Source organism: Pseudopipra pipra, chromosome 4 (assembly GCF_036250125.1).
Source record: "Pseudopipra pipra isolate bDixPip1 chromosome 4, bDixPip1.hap1, whole genome shotgun sequence".
NCBI classification, from domain to species: domain Eukaryota; kingdom Metazoa; phylum Chordata; class Aves; order Passeriformes; family Pipridae; genus Pseudopipra; species Pseudopipra pipra.
Genome location: NC_087552.1, coordinates 2,924,463 through 2,941,446, shown reverse-complemented (window position 1 = coordinate 2,941,446; position 16,984 = coordinate 2,924,463). Strand labels below are relative to the sequence as shown.

Genomic DNA, 16,984 nt, shown 5'->3' with positions numbered 1-16,984 from the left:
TCAGATTTTCTCTCTTGGAGAGAGTTTGCTCAGTTCTAGAATGTCTGGTTTAGAATGAAGGGGGTAATTTCACCAGCCTTCCTTTATTCCATTAATATAAACAGCACAAGGCAAGGGAACATTGTTCCTGTGTGAGTGATCTGTGTAGGATGTGTTTGCTTTCTCTGCATGAGTAGTCTTTTTATCAAAGCTGCCCAATTTATTGGTTTTCTTACTTAAAACACCAGGCTGGTGAATTCAATGTAAATGGGGAGGCTGGAGTGAAAGATGAAGAGTTCAGAAAGAAACCTAGACAAGCCTAATGGGTAACAAATTTAAAGGATTAATATAAAAGGTGTTTTAACCATTGAGGTTGGACTAAAATGGCTTTGTGGTCTGTGATGAAATCGAAAAATTTTCAATAGGGAACTTCTTTGTGCCTGCTGGCTCATAATAAGAAGGAAATTAAGCATGTTTCACTGTTCTAGCTCAACTGCAGCTGTAATATGTTAATTAGTGGTGTCAGCTATCACCTGCTTATTAATTCAGGCTCTTATCAACGTGTTAGCAAGCTCTAGGTTGGAGGGACAGGATGTTGCCAGAGCTGGAAAACAAATCTGGGATAATTATATACATTTTAATACGCTTCAAATACAAAATTATCTTCCTAAATGCATGTCTGCAGAGACTGCATTAGATAAGCATTAAAGTAGACATTATTAATATTATAGGTATGTTGCAGCCCCACAATGTTTCTTTTCAACACTGGGGCAGAAAATTCCTATATAGAAACCAAACTTATTCCTTACTTTGCTTGCACTTAAACACCTGATTAATGTGAGGACATTTGTCCCATGGCAGCTTTCTCAATATTGTGTAAATGCAACATTCTAACTACATTACTCTGGCTTTTATTTTAGTTTTCCTTTTTACTTTTTTGTTTTTTTTTTAATTGAAATATTAATTCAGCTTTTTGGAGCACATTTTAATTCCAATACATCCATTTATCAGAATATTAGCTGTTTTCTAGATAAATCTCTCGTGTCCGTTTTCCCACTCGCCCTGCTTTTATCTTCATTTATGCATTTTAAAACATTTCTTCCCTGAAAGAGAATTTTGCACCATTACGAGATAACATTATGTAATTTTTCTTAGCATTTATAGAACACAAGTGGGTACCAAGGGTACTGCTGTGGAGGCAAGCTCTGTGACATAAGCTCTCATGAGAAATGAGTTCCCTTCCGTTTGAAGAGGGAGAAAATTACAAATATGAAGAAACGCTATAATTTGAGGAAAATGTGAAGCTGGAGGGAGTGGAGAAAATTAGTCTCAGGGTAGGGAGAAGCAGTGTAGTATCTTTTAGACTAAATATACTTTAATAGACACACTGGTGCCTCACAAATTGTGCCTCTCTGAATCCAATAAACTTTGTCAAAACAATATTTACCATCACATTTTATCTGCTTAGTTTCAGTTGTCATGTATCACAGTTGATAAAGTCATAGAAAACCGGGTTCCAGGGGACCCCTGGAGCTTCCTGAATTCCTGCCAACTTATATTACACAGCAGGGATGTGCTGACTTTATAAACTCTCTCTTATTGTTTGTTTCCTCCTGGAAATGAAAAAGTATTGCCAAGTATTCAAGAAATTGGAATCTTGACTATTAGGGAATTCCCTAACTGTACCAGATCGTGAATTTTAGTAAAGAAACGTGTTTCATGAACTTCTTTATATTTAATATTGAAATTTTCTTTCTTTTTAAGGGCCAAGTGATGTAATTAGTGAGTTTGTTAATGACCACAGCATAATAGCAGCCCCTTCCTTAAGTGTTCCATGGGCCTGTTTTCAGGAGCCTTCAGAGGAAGCTCTTCTAGTTTTCTGGCTGATTTCTCTTAAAGCTGAAAGTTTTGACTTTTGTATGTGCTTTACTACCATCATTCCAAGACAATTCTGATTTGCACTCTGCTTAAGTCTTAAATCTTAACTTATTTTATGGTTCTGATGTGCAACAATAAAATTCCAGGTGGAGGTGGGGAAGGAAGGAACAACTTACTTCGGTGTTGTTTCTCCCCTTGAAGAAGTACTCCAGGCAAAAAATAAAGTGTTTGGAGTGTTGGTGCTTGGCTCATGGCCCTCTCCATTCTTACCAGCTTCTGTTTCCACGTTTCTGTATCCATTTGAAATTTGGGAGTGCTTCATCTGGCTGTAGAAATGCTTCTGCTTGCTCTGAGCTTTCCTAATGGCACATGACATTTCTATCATGTGAAACAGCTGGCTCTTTCCCACTGGGAACAAGTGGCTCAGTAGTGTATTTAATGTCTTCTGTTCTGACCTCAGGGCTCTGATCCATGTTTGATCCAGGAGCCAAGTGAGTTCCTTCAGCATCCTTCTGGTGCTCTGCCTACTCCTACCAAACGTGACCTGGAAGTGCACTGGAGTTTAACAGCCTGAATTCCAGCTGTTATCTCCCACACTGCATTATCTTCACCAGTAAACTGATTTAATAGCTTTTTTTTTAATGTATCTGTAGATGTAGCTTTTCTTTTTGAGTCTTTAAAGTGCTTTTGAATCTGAAAAGCTGTAATGTCAAGATTACTCTTGTTACTCAGCTTTGTAACTGAGTCATACCCTCTCACTTCAGGAGCAAAAGCATGTATTTTGCTACCATTATCTGTGGTGACTCAGCTTAGGTAAGGCAAAATTAAGTTGGTGGGCTATTCTGCTTTGTTTTTCTTAATAAACAAGATGCAGCCTGAGACATCTTAAAAGAAAAAATCAGAGTGACACATTTCTGTATGAAATTATTTCATGTCATTTCAGTTTGGGGGGAGGCTTTTGGGGCATTTCTGCTGCTCAACAAAGTACTGATCTTCATAATAAATGTGTTTGTGGTCAGAGGCAGGTAGGCCTGTGATTTAGAAGATGAGACCATTTATTAACCTGGCCCGGTCGCCAGTTCCTTCACAATGTCCCATCCTTCTCTGGAAAACCACTGGAAATTATTATATCCATGGTAATACTGGTTCTCTGTGCAACACTTCCCTCCCATCCTTCACGATGCCTCTTTGACCTCTCTCATATGATCCACAGAAAACATTCAAGCCTTTCAGGTCGTTCCAGAATTAGTTTTAAACCCTTGGAGCCTCCCAAACCTCTTCCTGGACACCAGCCCACCAGGATGTCCTTTCAGAGTCCTCTCTCTGCTTTCAAGGCCAATCAGTTTGGGCTGCCCAGACCTAAATCCATTCTCTTCATTTTCCTTTTATTTGCTTCTGGCATCAAGCAGAGGAAGAGCCAAACCAAGTCTTTTCCTTGAGAAAGAATTGTCTCACCCTGTCCTTTAGTTCTCTAATTCTTCAGGTAATTTTTGGCTGAGCAGCCTTGATGTATCTTTCAGATGCCATGAAAATTTATGTTCCTGTTAATCAGTTACTGGTGTGCACAAAGCTTTTGTATCCATAAGGAAAGTTTATACTTGCCTTATCAGTGTATTTTAAGGCTGGATTAATTAGAGTTGATCACAGTAGTAAATACACTTTGCAGGGTTTCATAGATAATACTACATTCACAGTTCTGGCAATATTTTAAGACAGTTTAAAAACCTGTTGTCAAAGAAGATTTTCTAATAAATACTTGATTTGTACCCTGTAGCTTTCATCAGTATTTTATTTTAAAACTGGAAGAGAAAAAAGTGATGCTAACAGGAGAAGAAGGAACTTTACGAAGTTTGCATTACTCCTAAGAGTGTTTGGAAAAGAAAACAAAGCCAAGGCAGTTGGACAGAGTTCAGGGATTTCTAATTAGATATGAGAGGATATGATATGTGACGTGATATGATGTATAGGCAAGATTATTCTCCTTTTAAGTTCACCCTTTATTCAAACCAAACGGTGCTTCACTGATTTACTACCAGCCCTGGAATGTAGTTCTCTGCTACTGCCAGCTTGTCCTAGCAGTGCAGGGAAGTTTGGTTAGGCTGGGGTTTGCCAGCTGAGATGGGAACAAGGTGGTTTTGGGGAAGCAGATGTTTCTCTGTCCGACTGCGGGCGTCCCGGGCTCCGCGACGGCTCCTGCACGAGGCTTTGTGCTGGGGGAACAAATTACCCTCTGTGCTGCTCAGGCTGGTGTCTCAGCTGATCCCTGGGCATCCAGTCCTTCCTGTGCACGGCACAGGGGGCCGTGGGGAAGAGAATCCCAGCTGGATGAGTGGCTGGTGCTCTCCACACCGTTCCCTTTACTTCCCTGAATTGCTGTTGGCTGCTTTCCGGCCAGGCGGGAGTGCAGGGAACAAACTGGCACTTGCTGCTTTGTGTCTGCTTTGGATCTAGAAAACAGTGGTTCTAGAAATCTTAATAAATTACCTAGTCCCTCCTTCTTCAGGAAATCATTAAAAAGTATTATTAAAATATGCCATAATAACTTGTTCCTAAAAACTTTCAACAAAGATTTGCACGCTTTGCCCAGGCGGTCTTAGCTATGATTTTGGTTATAGAGCTTTTAAATTGTCTAAATTCCATCTTTCTTGCTGTAGTTTAAGCCTCTGATCTCTTGGCAGTTTTCAAGTGAAGAACTAACTTTGCTGAAAAAGGTGATAAATCTCCTGTCCATCTGTTATCACATCTCTGCCTTTACCTTCTCCAGCCTGAGAGAGATCAGTTCTTTCCATCTTTCTGCACAGATCTGGTTCATACAACTCTGATGGCTCTTAATGTTCTCCTCTGGACTTTTTATATCTGGACCTGTTTTTTATTGGAAGGTGACACAGTGTTCCAGTTAAAGTTTGACCAGTCCCCTTCAATATTTTCTTCTAAATCCCAAAGTTCCTAAAATATTTTCACGGTTGAGTAATTGGAAGGCAGTACATCATCTCCTTTACTGGCAGGAATTTACCTCAGCAGAAAATCTGTTTATCAGAGAGTGTGTTTGAGGCTTTTCCGCTGCTGATGGGTAGGAAATGTCACAAGAAACAACAGGTCTCGTGCTATTTTTACCTGCTCAGCTGTGATCTGCAAATGAAACCGAGATGATCATCCTTCTGGGTCTGTTCCTGTGAGAACACCCACGTTCTGGTGCAGCGCCGATCCGTAATAGGATAACGGCCAAGGTGGAGCCATGTCCCCTCTCTGGATGTTTGGCTATGAAGCAAATGCATTTCCTTTCCCTCTAACAGACCTGAAAGACCTTTGTCAGCTGTTTAATTCCCACACTTTAAACAGGATGTCATATGTTTGACTCAAGCATTTGTACAGGTCCCAGTAAGATGCTGCTTTTGCCCCCAGCATTGAGTTGCTGCTGACTCATCCTCAGGCTGGACTATCAGTAAGCTCCAGACCTTTTTTTCTGTGAGAAAATAAGTTTTTGCCATTGATTATTGCTCCCCAAAAGCACTACTCTGTGGTTATTGTAAGTGAATGGCCTCCTGTTTATTAGTTCAGGTTATTTCTGTAATTCAATTTCCTTTTGGATTTCAGCTCTCCAAAAGACAGTGCAGCAGCTCAATGAGTGCAAATTCACAGTCTGACCAAGTAATGGAATTGAACCTGTATAAATTTCACCTGAAAAATACATTCATAACCCCTATGAAAATAATCACGAAAAATGTAATTAACCCAATTGCTTTTACTAATTCCTCACAGATGTATTTTAAGAACGAAAAAACCTGTAGCTTAAATATATTTATTCCGAACTCATCATATTACAACTTGAATTTACCAAATATATTTTCAGTATTAGTTGAAGAAATTATATAGGCATATCATGGAATGGTTTTAGTTGGAAGGGAGCTTGAAGCCCATGCAGTCCCACCCCTTACCACAGGCAGGGACAGCTTCCACTATCCCAGGTTGCTCCAAGCCCTGCCCAGCCTGGCCCTGGACACTTCCAGGGATGGGGCAGCCACAGCTCCTCTGGGCAACCTGTGCCAGGGCCTCCCCACCCTCAAAGTAAATTATGTCTTTTTTGTGATGTCTTTTTCAACTTTGGGCTTTTGGAGTCTCGGTTTGGTTTTGGGTTTGAGGTGTCTCTGCCCTCCCTTCTCTGTGTTTCTGGTCCATCAAACAAAAGAATGATCCTGGGTTTTGGCATTCCAACGTCAAATGGCCTGTGCTGTTGTCAATGCATCCTGCGGAGCTGGAGTGTTAGTGGATGTCATCTGCAGGTATTAAATAAAGATAAGAACGGGTCAATTGTTCCATCTTCATTTGTTTGGATATTTCTGTGGAGAAACGAGGCGAGAAATGCCCCAAAGGAGCAGGCAGCACCTCCTCTGTAGCCGTGGTGTTGTGCTGGAAGGGGGCAAGGCTGGAACAAGCTGGGAACCCAGGCTGCTCCGATTTGAATCTTGTTTGTGGCATTCTGATAGAGAGAAAGGGAGGGTTTGTCTTTTACAGGTTGTAATTTCTCTGTAGGTGGGGCTGAGCCTTGTTTTCACAGACATTCAAGATGAAGTTGCGTGGGTGTGTTTCATCACAGTAATTGGTCTGTGTTGCAGCTTCTGTGTTAAAAAATACGAGTACACTTGTACTCTTTAAAATTCTCATTCCTCCATTTCTCTGCTGAGGAAAGACCAATTTCATGATTTAATGGGCATTGACATATGAAGGTGTTTTCTTAAAAGACCATTTGAAGCTTTTGGGTCTTTTGAAGTTTAACAGCAAGGACAATTCCCACAAAATTACTGTTGGGGCCTCATTAGGTTTTAAAGATTAGAGATGACCAATCAGGCACGCTCCAGGTGTTTCCTCTGCTGTAGCTAATACTGAGTTTTATTAGAAATATGACCTTTATTTGCTTTTGAATCGTGTCCAGCAAAATGGAATTGTCACTTGTTATCAGTGAATTGGATTTTGGTTTTGGGAACAAACCATGCATGGTCTTAGTTGTGCTTAAGAGTTTCTTGTCTTCCTCTTCAAAGAGCAGGGATTATGACAAAGAGGGTAGGAAAAAAAATCCCTTGCTAGAGTGAAACATCAAGGTTATATAAAAAAAATTGCCTTTTTTTTCTTATAAACTGACATTACTGGAGAGGGCAAGCTCTGTCGCTCAGACATTCCTCTATGGAAGGTAAATCTGCTGTCTCACTTGAACTCTCAGTCTTCTGGCAATCAGTGTGCATGGCCAGAGTATTTGGCTTTAAAAAAACAAAACAAAACACAACAAAAGTGTACAACCCCCCCACACCCTTGTCTAGCCTAATTCCCTTGGCTCGCACGGGGGAAATTTTGAATTCAGCAAATGGAACAAGTGTGGTCCCAGCCCACTCTGTTTGGGAGCAGCTGATAAATTGTGTCAAAACAGTCCTGAGTACTTGGAATTAAATCCTGCCCATTTTTGAAGGAAAACACTTGCAAACATTACCACGCTGCAGAAGTGTCTGAAACAGTTGGTGCTGGTACAACACCGGCCAGGCAGGAATGGAATTAAAATGTTTCCTCTCCGCCGTCTGCTCGAGGCTTATCAGCTGCTAATGCCACACAGAAACTCAGTCTGCCTGCACTACCTCCATCCAAACTGAAAAGGTTTCCCTGCATAAAGAGTTTTCAAAGAAATCTTTCAGTTGCAGTCAGCCCCAAAACCTCAAATGCACCCAGCTCTGCTGGCCTTGGTAATTAATAACATCAGATCGATGGCGTTGGCACGAGGGGAAATACTCCGGGTCTGCAGCGGTCCAGACTTGGGGTAGTGACTTTGTATTGGAAAGTATTCAACTTCTGAGTCTTAAATGAACTAGACACAGAGCATAAATTTAACTTCACGTCCTTTAAAAGTATAGTCAAGTATTTTATGCAAATGGCCTGAGCACTGCAGGCCTCGTGTCATAAATCTCAATAATTTGTTTTAGGAAACCTTAGCAAAGGAAAGAGATTACTTGGAAATGAACTGTAGAAAAGTTTACTGTAAATGTAACTCAGCATAAACAGAGACTTACTTCAGTGGTTCTTGCAGTTCAAAAATGCAATTTTGGAAATTTATTTTATGGGGGGGTTATTTTGTTCTTTTATGGGTTTTTTATTACTTTTTTTTTTTTGCTTTTTGCCAAAGACAGCCAAGGGCTGTCAACCCACTGTGTCAACCTATATAACTCATGTGGGAACAAAAGCATGCTCCATGTTTTCCTCTGCCTTCCCAGTCTGACCAGCAAGGGATGCTCAGTCAGCATCAGGAACTAGGAATGCAACACTCCCATAGTGTCCCTGCCCATGGCAGGGGGTTGGAACTGTGTGATCTTTAAGGTCCCTTTTAAGGTCCCTTTTAAGGTCCCAAACCATTCTGTATTCCCATGATTCTGGTTTTTTGGTTTTTTTTTTTAATTAGTGTATTTTTACATTGATATATCTTTGTTTTGTTGTCTAGATGAATCTAAATTTAGGAGCCAGTGAAGCCCCTATTTACAGTTTAATTTAATTTTATTTAATACACTTACACTTTTTTTCCACAGTTAATGAAAAAGATATGACTTATTAAAACAGAAATAACTTGTTAAACATAACATGTAATTCCCTTAAAGCTATAATTTGATAAAGTGTGGATTTTCTTAAATGAGTAGCTTAGTTAAATAAGTCTCAATAAACCCAGACAGTCCACTTAGGTAAGTAGAGATTGCCACGCTGGAAAACATGACAGGGAGAGAACAGATTGCTTCCCTTTGCTGAAATTTAATCTATTTATGGCACACAAGTATTAGCCTTTGAAGAAACAAGTGTTCCCACAGTGTGTGTTTGCTGATACCACTCATTCTGAGTCTGCACCTCATCAATTCGGGATTTAAAAAGTGAGGAAAGAAAGAAACCACGTCCTAATTTGTGTAGGTGGATGATAACACCAAAGCCAGGGGAGCAAGAGCCCAGAGCAAAACTCCTCCTGGCAGGGAGAACGTGATTCTATAATTGTTTGAGGCAACTCAGTAGAGAAATTCCACTTTTCCTGAACCTGTGTTTTGCTGCTTGAGCTGCCAGTTTGCTTGAGGATGGAAAACTGCAGTGTGCAGGCATGGTGGTTATTTATATTTTTGCTTGATTTCTCTTCAAGAAAGTAAACTGCCTGCAGTTTTAATGCTTTTTTAAACAAGCAGTTGAAGGGCACAACTGAGGAGGATTTTGAAGGAGAAGTGGAATTCTGTAAGCACACTCCTGAGGGAGTGAGTGGGAGAAATCCTTCTGTCTGGTGAGAGCACGGCAGAGTCTCTGTGCATTTGGAGGGGTTATGCAAAGGCAAACTGTGCTTTGTGTGATTCCATTTGTTCAGCAAGCTAATTTAAACCCATCTTTTCCATCTGTAGGCTAATCAAGAGCTCCATAGTAGTCAGGCACTTAAATATTGTCAGATTGTGGTTTTGTTTCATTTTCCTGTCTCAGTAACACACCTTGGAAATTGCAGATTCAAGGAGAGAATGAGAATTTTCTTCTTTTTTTTTTTTCCATCCCAAGAGCAGACAGCAAAAACCAGTATTTTTTTCAGCTAAGAAAAGCAAAAGAAAAACAGGTGGATGAGCAAAGTACAGAGCTTTTTATTTTGTTGGCTCCAGCATTCTGTTTCTTACCAGCAGAATATCTGCAGCTGTATTAGGGGTTGTGTAAATATGGCTAATAATAGGGATGGATGGTCTTGGAGCAACCTGGTCCAGTGGAAGGTTCCCTGCCCATGGCAGGGAGTTGGAACTGGATGAGCTTTAAGGTCCCTTCCAACCCAACCCATTCTATGGCTTCAGTAAGGAACCCCAGTGACCCAGAGAGGCTTTTATTCCAGCACATAAAATCCTGCAATGTAGCTGATGCAAAGGATATTTATGTGCTCCGAAGGAATAGAGATGAGAGATTTTTCCGGAGCGAATGAAATAAAAAGGAGGTTTGTTCATGCTCTAAATCATAGTGAAGCTAATGTCTTAATTGTGAGTCCAACTGGGAAAGAGTTGGAGCAGCTCTTTCAGATCCTGTGCAGGAAATGCAGGTAATCTCAGCAGAAAAGTAGGTATTTCCTTGTCAAACCAATCCTTCCAGCTTAGATCCTAGAATTGCAGTTGGCTGTGTTTTCAGGCTTAAGGTTTCTTCCTTCATCTCACAGGAATGAGAATGAAGACAGATGGGAAGAAGTGAAGGGGAAAAAAAAAAAAAAGAAAAACCAACAAAGACACTTTTCCTGAACTGGAAAAGTTTGGAGGATTCTAGAAAGCATCATTAGTGCAGAGCTATTTGGTTATGTTGGACTGGGATACTTCCATGGGCTGGGTTAAAGGCCTTACATTAGATACTTATTTTTCCATAATACTAGAAAATCTTATGCACTTTAGGAAGCACCAAATGTTAGCCTGGGATTGCCTTGGAACAGCCTGGGTATCACTGGCAGCTCTAATTCCAGATATGCAATAAGATCCATACCTATACACAGCTCTAGTTTTATTTTTCTGTGAAAATCAGGGATTTTCATTAATCCTCACTGAAAGAAGAGTTACTCTTATTCCTTTTTTAAATTTTGTTTAGTTGTGGCTAACAAAAAGTATATAAAGAATGAATTCAAAGCTGTTTGAACTTTATGCTTTTAATACATCAGGATACAAATGTCTCCAGGCAACCTCAATATTAAGTAGAAATTTATTGACTTGTAGCACTGGCAACAAACAGAATCACTGTTGTGGGTTTTTGTTGGGGTTTATCTGGCAGGCCAGGAGGATGCATTTCTCACAGCACAGGGGATACAGTTTCAGAGACACAAATGGGAATCAGTCAATGGGTCAGAGGAATGCAGTTCAAAGGCCCATAGTCCATAAAATATTTATGTGCTGTTATAAAAATAAAGTGGAAAGGGAGCTTATGTAACACACCAAAAAAAAAATGAAGAGCCAGCAGAAAACTTCCTCTCGCATCCCACAACCAAACCAAACTTCTGTATTTCCAGAGAAAGTGTGTCCAGCCGTGGCTTTTCCACAGCTCTCCCGGGGTGTTTGCCATTGCCACATCCAGTTCAGTTCTTTGCCATTCCATTGTTCCTGCCCGGATGCATCACGTCCGAGCTATGCTCGCTGACACCAAGTGCAGAAAACTAGTTGGCCACAAGATTTTTATTTCCCTCTTGGCTGTAATAATGCAATCTGCAAGGGAAAAAGGGAGAGGAGGGGAGCAACATGAGCGAACTTGCTGGATGGTTTAAGTTTGAATGGCGTTCCAAACAAAACCACTACCACCCCCAAAAGCAGAAAAAAATTGGAACTTGCAAGCATTGGAAATCTGGGAGGAAATTATGTTGTCCTTTATGGTGTCCTTTACACTCTTTTCATGTCTAGATTGGATGGGTTTCAAATTTATTTGGATTTTTAGATAAGTATCTATTTGTTTTAAAATACCCACTGCTGGCTCTGTGTCTAAAATATTATGTACTGAAAGTTCTAAAGGAAAACGTACAAAAAATAATGAGAGGCTTCTTTTAAGGCTTTGGGTGATGTTAATAACTGGATCAAGCCCTAATGAGATCATGAAGTTCCCCTCTGATTCTAATGTGGGTTTTGTGGATTTTTCATCTTTCCCTTCCTATATCTCCTTTATTCTGAATACAGGGCAACAGTTGCCATTCTTACCAGGAGGGATGGCTGCAGTTTCTCTAGGTGACCATCAGTGCTGCTTCTCTCTTGGTTAAATACATTACATGAGAAAGATGGGAGAAACTTCATTTTCCCAAATCAGAGCCAAAATGCATTTTTAGCCCAAGACTCTCGGCTCCCAAGGAATGCGAGCTGAGGCTTTATGGATCTTTCTCTGCTCTCCCATTCTGTTGCTGACTCCCTGGTCAGCTCCCCTGTGTTTGGGTTTTGAACACGTGTACATAAGCCTGGCTTTGAGAAGCACATGCTTGACTTTAACACAAATAAAAGCAAAGAAGTTGGCCCTGCAGTTTATCGAGCACTGCTCGTGAAAAGCTGGCCGTGCAATGGACTGCTGAGGAATTTTGCAGCCACGCAGCCAGATTACCAGAATTCCAAGTATATTAGGTGCTGAGTATTGAACAGGCCAACTGGGACAGTTAGTGGAGAACTGGTTCAGTTGCAGGGGCACATTGGCAGAACGAGTTGAAAATGTGTTTTATAGTGTGCACCCACTCCTGTGAGAAACCTGTGGGGAAGTGATGCCGGGTAAGGCCCGTGCTCTGACAGTGTTTGTAAAGTTGGCCATGACTTAAAACTGCACACAGGGACGTTGATTTGTCAGACTGAGAGGGAAGAGCTGTGCAAACAAGTTATACAGCGCTGTTGCTAATAGGGAACTAGAGAGGAGGGGTTTGTTACTGAGTTAGCTGACAGGCTCCCTGGTGGGTTCACAGCTTCCTCTGGGCTCCCTCCCTCCTGTGTGACCCGTTAGGGCTACGCCGAGGAGCCAGATTTGTGCGGGGAGCGGCGAAGTCTCGTGCAGATGGAGCTGAGCAGATGTGGGGTTGATATTCAGCGGTTCCATCACATGTTCCCGTCCCCCCAAATGCAGGCAGCTCTGTGGTGTTGTCACCACTCGTCAGCTCTGGGCTGTGGTGCAGTCACAGCCCAGGCACTGCTTCACAACATCAGCAAACTGCTGTGCTGCTGATTTTCTCCTCCTTTAACCCTCCTGGCTCCTAAAGAGGGAAGAAATATTTATTCTTCTCGTTCATGGCAGATGCGAAGCATGCCTGATTCTTATCTCTTCTCCTTCCCTCTTCTCCCTTTACAATCCCCACAATTCCCAAACTTCCCTTCCCACGCACAGATGACACTGAAAATAACAAGACTCTAAATGATGATGCTTCTTTGTTTGGCGTAACAGCATTTTCCTCATTTCGATGTTATTGCCACAATTATTAACCACTGAAATGCATAATTGCACAATCCTGCCAGGACATAAGTGGTTTGGGAGCCAGAAAGTATTTGCCACTGATTGAGTAACATTTCACAGAGATAATTGCCCTTCAGAAGAATAGATGGGTTATGATCCCTCTGTTGTCTTTTCCAACTAATGCTTGACTCCCACCAGAAACCCTGAGGGTGGAGAGCAAATGTGTAGGAGCTGCTCTTCTGTGATGATGATAATTTTGGTTTGGCACCTGTGAGAAAACAGAGTATGCCCTTTTCATCTTGAAGCATCAGGGTTTGTTTTTTTTTTCAGAGGAAGTTTCATATTGCAGTTTGGGATTCAGTGGCCTTTTGTTAGTTGCTGTGACTTGTATCAATTTCATGGAGATTTAGGGACATGTTTTTGGGAATCCTTATTTGTGTCTTTATGTGAAAAAAATATAGACTGGTTTCTAAAATTCTTGTGGAAATGCACTTAAGCATCAGTTCAAGAGCAGGCAGTTGTTTAAATCCATCCCATTCCAGAAAGCTCTTCTGTCTCCAAGCAATTTAAGCAGGTGTGGAAGGTCTGTCCATACAAAGGGATGTTCTCAGGGAATCTTGTTTCATCTATTTAATGAAACAAACGCTTTGCTAAATGCTAAATATGTTTCCCTTTCTCCTGAACAACTAATGTTTCTTAAAGAATCACTACTTCTACCTTTTATTTTTAATTTTTAGTGAGTGATCTGCATTTTTAAGGGGGTGTCTGTCCTTAAATCACTTATCACAGGGTACGTGATACTAATATCACTCTAGTAAATAAATGTTTTCAGACAGGGAGGAGAAAGCCCCACAGAGGGCAGGGCAGGCATTTAATGCTGATGGCATCTGTATGTAGGTCCCATAAATGTACTAGGAATTAATTGTTGGATATATTGGATGCACACTGCCAAAACTTTGCGTGCGTCCCGTTTACGCCTCGCTTACTCTTACCCAGCTCGCTCCATTACGTGAGTCATTTCCCTGGTATTTTGCCTGGGATCAAAATCACCTGCTAACATCTTAAATAAGGCACAGCTTCATTAATATATTAACATTTATAGCGAATATTTTACATGTGCTTTGTCAGCTTTTAGGCATAATTGCTAGACGTGTGAGAGATGTGGTTTCCAGATTTTTGTTGGACCAACAAGGATAATGCACCCGTTTCCATTCCCCTCCTTTGTTATGCTCCATTTTATTTCCAGGGCTATTGCACTGTGGCCTCAGTTCCTGTTAGGCTTTTGGGCACTCCTGCAGTGCAAACAGTAGAGCAAGATGTGAGTGAGGAGCAATATAAATGAGAAATTACTGGTCGTTAGGAGGGATTAGGGAGTGCAGCAGCAACATCCAAGAGAGCACTGCTTGCTTTGCTAAGCCGGATTTAGGAGGGAAATAAAGAAGCATTTCTCCAAATCACTTTATTATTCGTTGCAGGGTGGCCTGGGAACAGCTGTGCTCTTAACCTCTGTCCTGTGGTAGCTCCAGTTGGTGCCTTCTGTGGGGTAGGAGGCTGAGGGCAAGGGAGAAGTGTAGCAGGATGGTGCCCGTGCCACGGCATCTCACAACCACCAAATGTGACACGGAGGCTTTTCCAGTTTCGTCACACTCCTCCTCCACAGAGCAGCCTTACATTTCTCCCAGCCTTTGCCTAATTTGAGCAGGGTGCAAAGAGAGCAGCTCAAACCTGTTTGGTGCAGGGGCAGAAACCTCCCCAGGAGGTCCCACAGAGCTTCATGAAGTGCCGTTAGCGACATGACAAGAGGGAGAGGCCTCAAGTTGCACCAGGGGAGGTTTAGGTTGGATATTAGGGAAAATTTCTTCACCAAAAGAGGGCTGTCAAGCTCTGGAACACCTGAAGCTCAAGTCACCACCCCTGAGGGATCTAAAAGACTTGTAGATGTGACACTCATGTGGAATTGGCATCATTAGGTCAATGGCAGGACTCGATCTTAAAGGTCTTTTCCAGCCATGGGTTGCAGAGAGCTGAAGGTGTTTTGTTCCTTTTGAGTTCCAACATATGGAGCTTTTGAGAAAGAAACTAACTGACAACCTCAGCATTTAAGAATACGCAGGGAACGGGTTTTATTTGTCTTCATACTTTTACTGCTTTACAGAAAATCCCTAAAGCAAGAGGAACATCATGCTTTGAATACAGACATTTTACTTTCCTTTTTAATGCCTTACTATACAGCATGTGATATCTCTGATGTGGTAGTTAAAAATTGTCACAGAACTGACTGACAGCCCTGAAACACTGCTCCCCACTCCTTCTCCCTGTGCTACAACAGCACACCTACATCCACTCACATAGTAGCAGTGAAAGCAGTTCATTGCCATGTGGGATCTCCCCTGTGAATAAACAAAGATGTTCCATTTCCCCATGTTGTCAATCAGGAACCTGTCATCTGGGGCCCGAGTTAATACAATACTTCATTACCTTAATTTGTTATTTCTCTGGGAGCTGCACACAGTGCTTTTGTCTGATCAAAAATGGACTTGCGTGTTCTGGTCAGTTCTGAAAGAGGGATTTGGATGCAGTATTTCTCAGGTGAATTGGGAAGTGGAAAAGAAAATCCAGTAGCCAACAATATGTGACAGAATTAGCACCTAACTGCTGGTCATCATTGTAAATAAGTAGGTGCCTGTAAGCACTGTGTTTGAACAAATCCAGTTACAAACCAGTTTTAGCGTCAAGGTGAGGCTCCTTTGCATCCTGCCCACGTTTTTTGTCAGGACTAAAAAGCCCACTTTGAGCTGTGTTGTGCAGCAGACATAGTGCCATCCCTGCTGGAAGGGGTGAGCAACACGAAAGGCTAAGAAACTAATACCAAAGGGTCAGAGGGACGAAAGAATTAGAAGTCAGTTGGGATGCTCAGGCTAAAAACTCTGCTGAACGGGGGAGACGGTGTCTCTTGGCTCCCAGCCCTCCCTCGCTTTCCAGTCAAGGTTATTCCTGTTGCTGATGATTCAGTGCCACTGCTGGTGCCAGGAAATGTCAGCCCAGAAAACCCAGAGATGTTGTTGAAAAGTCAAAATGCATTTTTTTCATCAGTCTGGATAAAGCTGTCCTTCATGTTATCTGGGCTGCAGATTTTCTTGGCAAAGCTCTATGCCAGTGCTCCAGTGGGTATCCTGCTCTCTTGGATTGCTGTGTGATACACAGGGGTTGAAGGAAGAGATAATCATTTCCTGTTGATGCACATGTACATGTTTTACAGTAATGTTGTATGATAAGCTGCAATAAGTAGAACAAATGGAATAGCAAAGCTGAGATGAACAGAAATAATAATCCAAGCATATTTCTTAATTAATCAGCATTCCCAATGAACCTCCACGCTAGAAAAGGAGTTTCATGCATTAATTCATAGAATTAATTAATAGAATTGATTTTGACACTGAGCAAAAATTTATCCAGAAGAGTATTCAATTGAAACTGATGGAATTATCCTTTTATTTAAATAGCTACATATTGATTAAGGGGGCCAGAATCTGTTCTGTAATAGATTCTGGGAGACAGCTGAGCCTGAGACATCTCATAGAGCAGGATAATAGGAATATTATAAATGCTAAAGAGGGATTATGGCCGTTGCCACTTGATTATCATACTCTTGCAATAATAACGTATCTCTAATTTTAAATTGGTGCCTTTAAGGCTAATCTAAGATTTCCAAAGAGACTTAATGGCCTATGATACACTTCAGCTCAGTAAAGCCATGGAACCATGACGTTCTCCAATGTCACCCTCAGAAATGGTGAGTTTATGTAGTTGTTCAATGGTTAATAAGAAGTTACAGCTGCCACAAAGTTTGGATGTTGTGTGAAGGTGTCTGAAACACCTGAGGTGTCTCTGAAGCACAGCATAATCCTCTCTTTTTCAATGTCATAACGTTCTTTAATTATAAAGCAATTAACTCTCTCAAATGATGCCATATAAACCCACAATGTGGTAGTTGTTAACCTGTCTTTTACAATCTTACCATTTTGTCCTCAGTCATCCTTGTTGTCAATTCAAGGTCATTTTGCAGCTTTTAGATTGATACAGGCTCTCCAAGTGCTGGATGTATGAATAATGCATAAGGGCAGCACTAATTCAGAAATGGTACTAAATGGCCAAAGTGAGTACTTTAATTAAAGGATAAGATAAGACAATAACTGTTTGGCTGCTACCTCAAGGA

The 16,984-nt window shown here is 41.3% G+C and overlaps 1 protein-coding gene across 3 annotated transcripts in view; it reads left to right on the top strand.

The window, feature by feature from the left end:
- The window catches only part of ARSJ (arylsulfatase family member J), a 40,757-nt gene that overhangs the window by 6,559 nt on the left and 17,214 nt on the right, over positions 1–16,984 (top strand). The gene's annotated exons all lie outside the window — the stretch shown is intronic.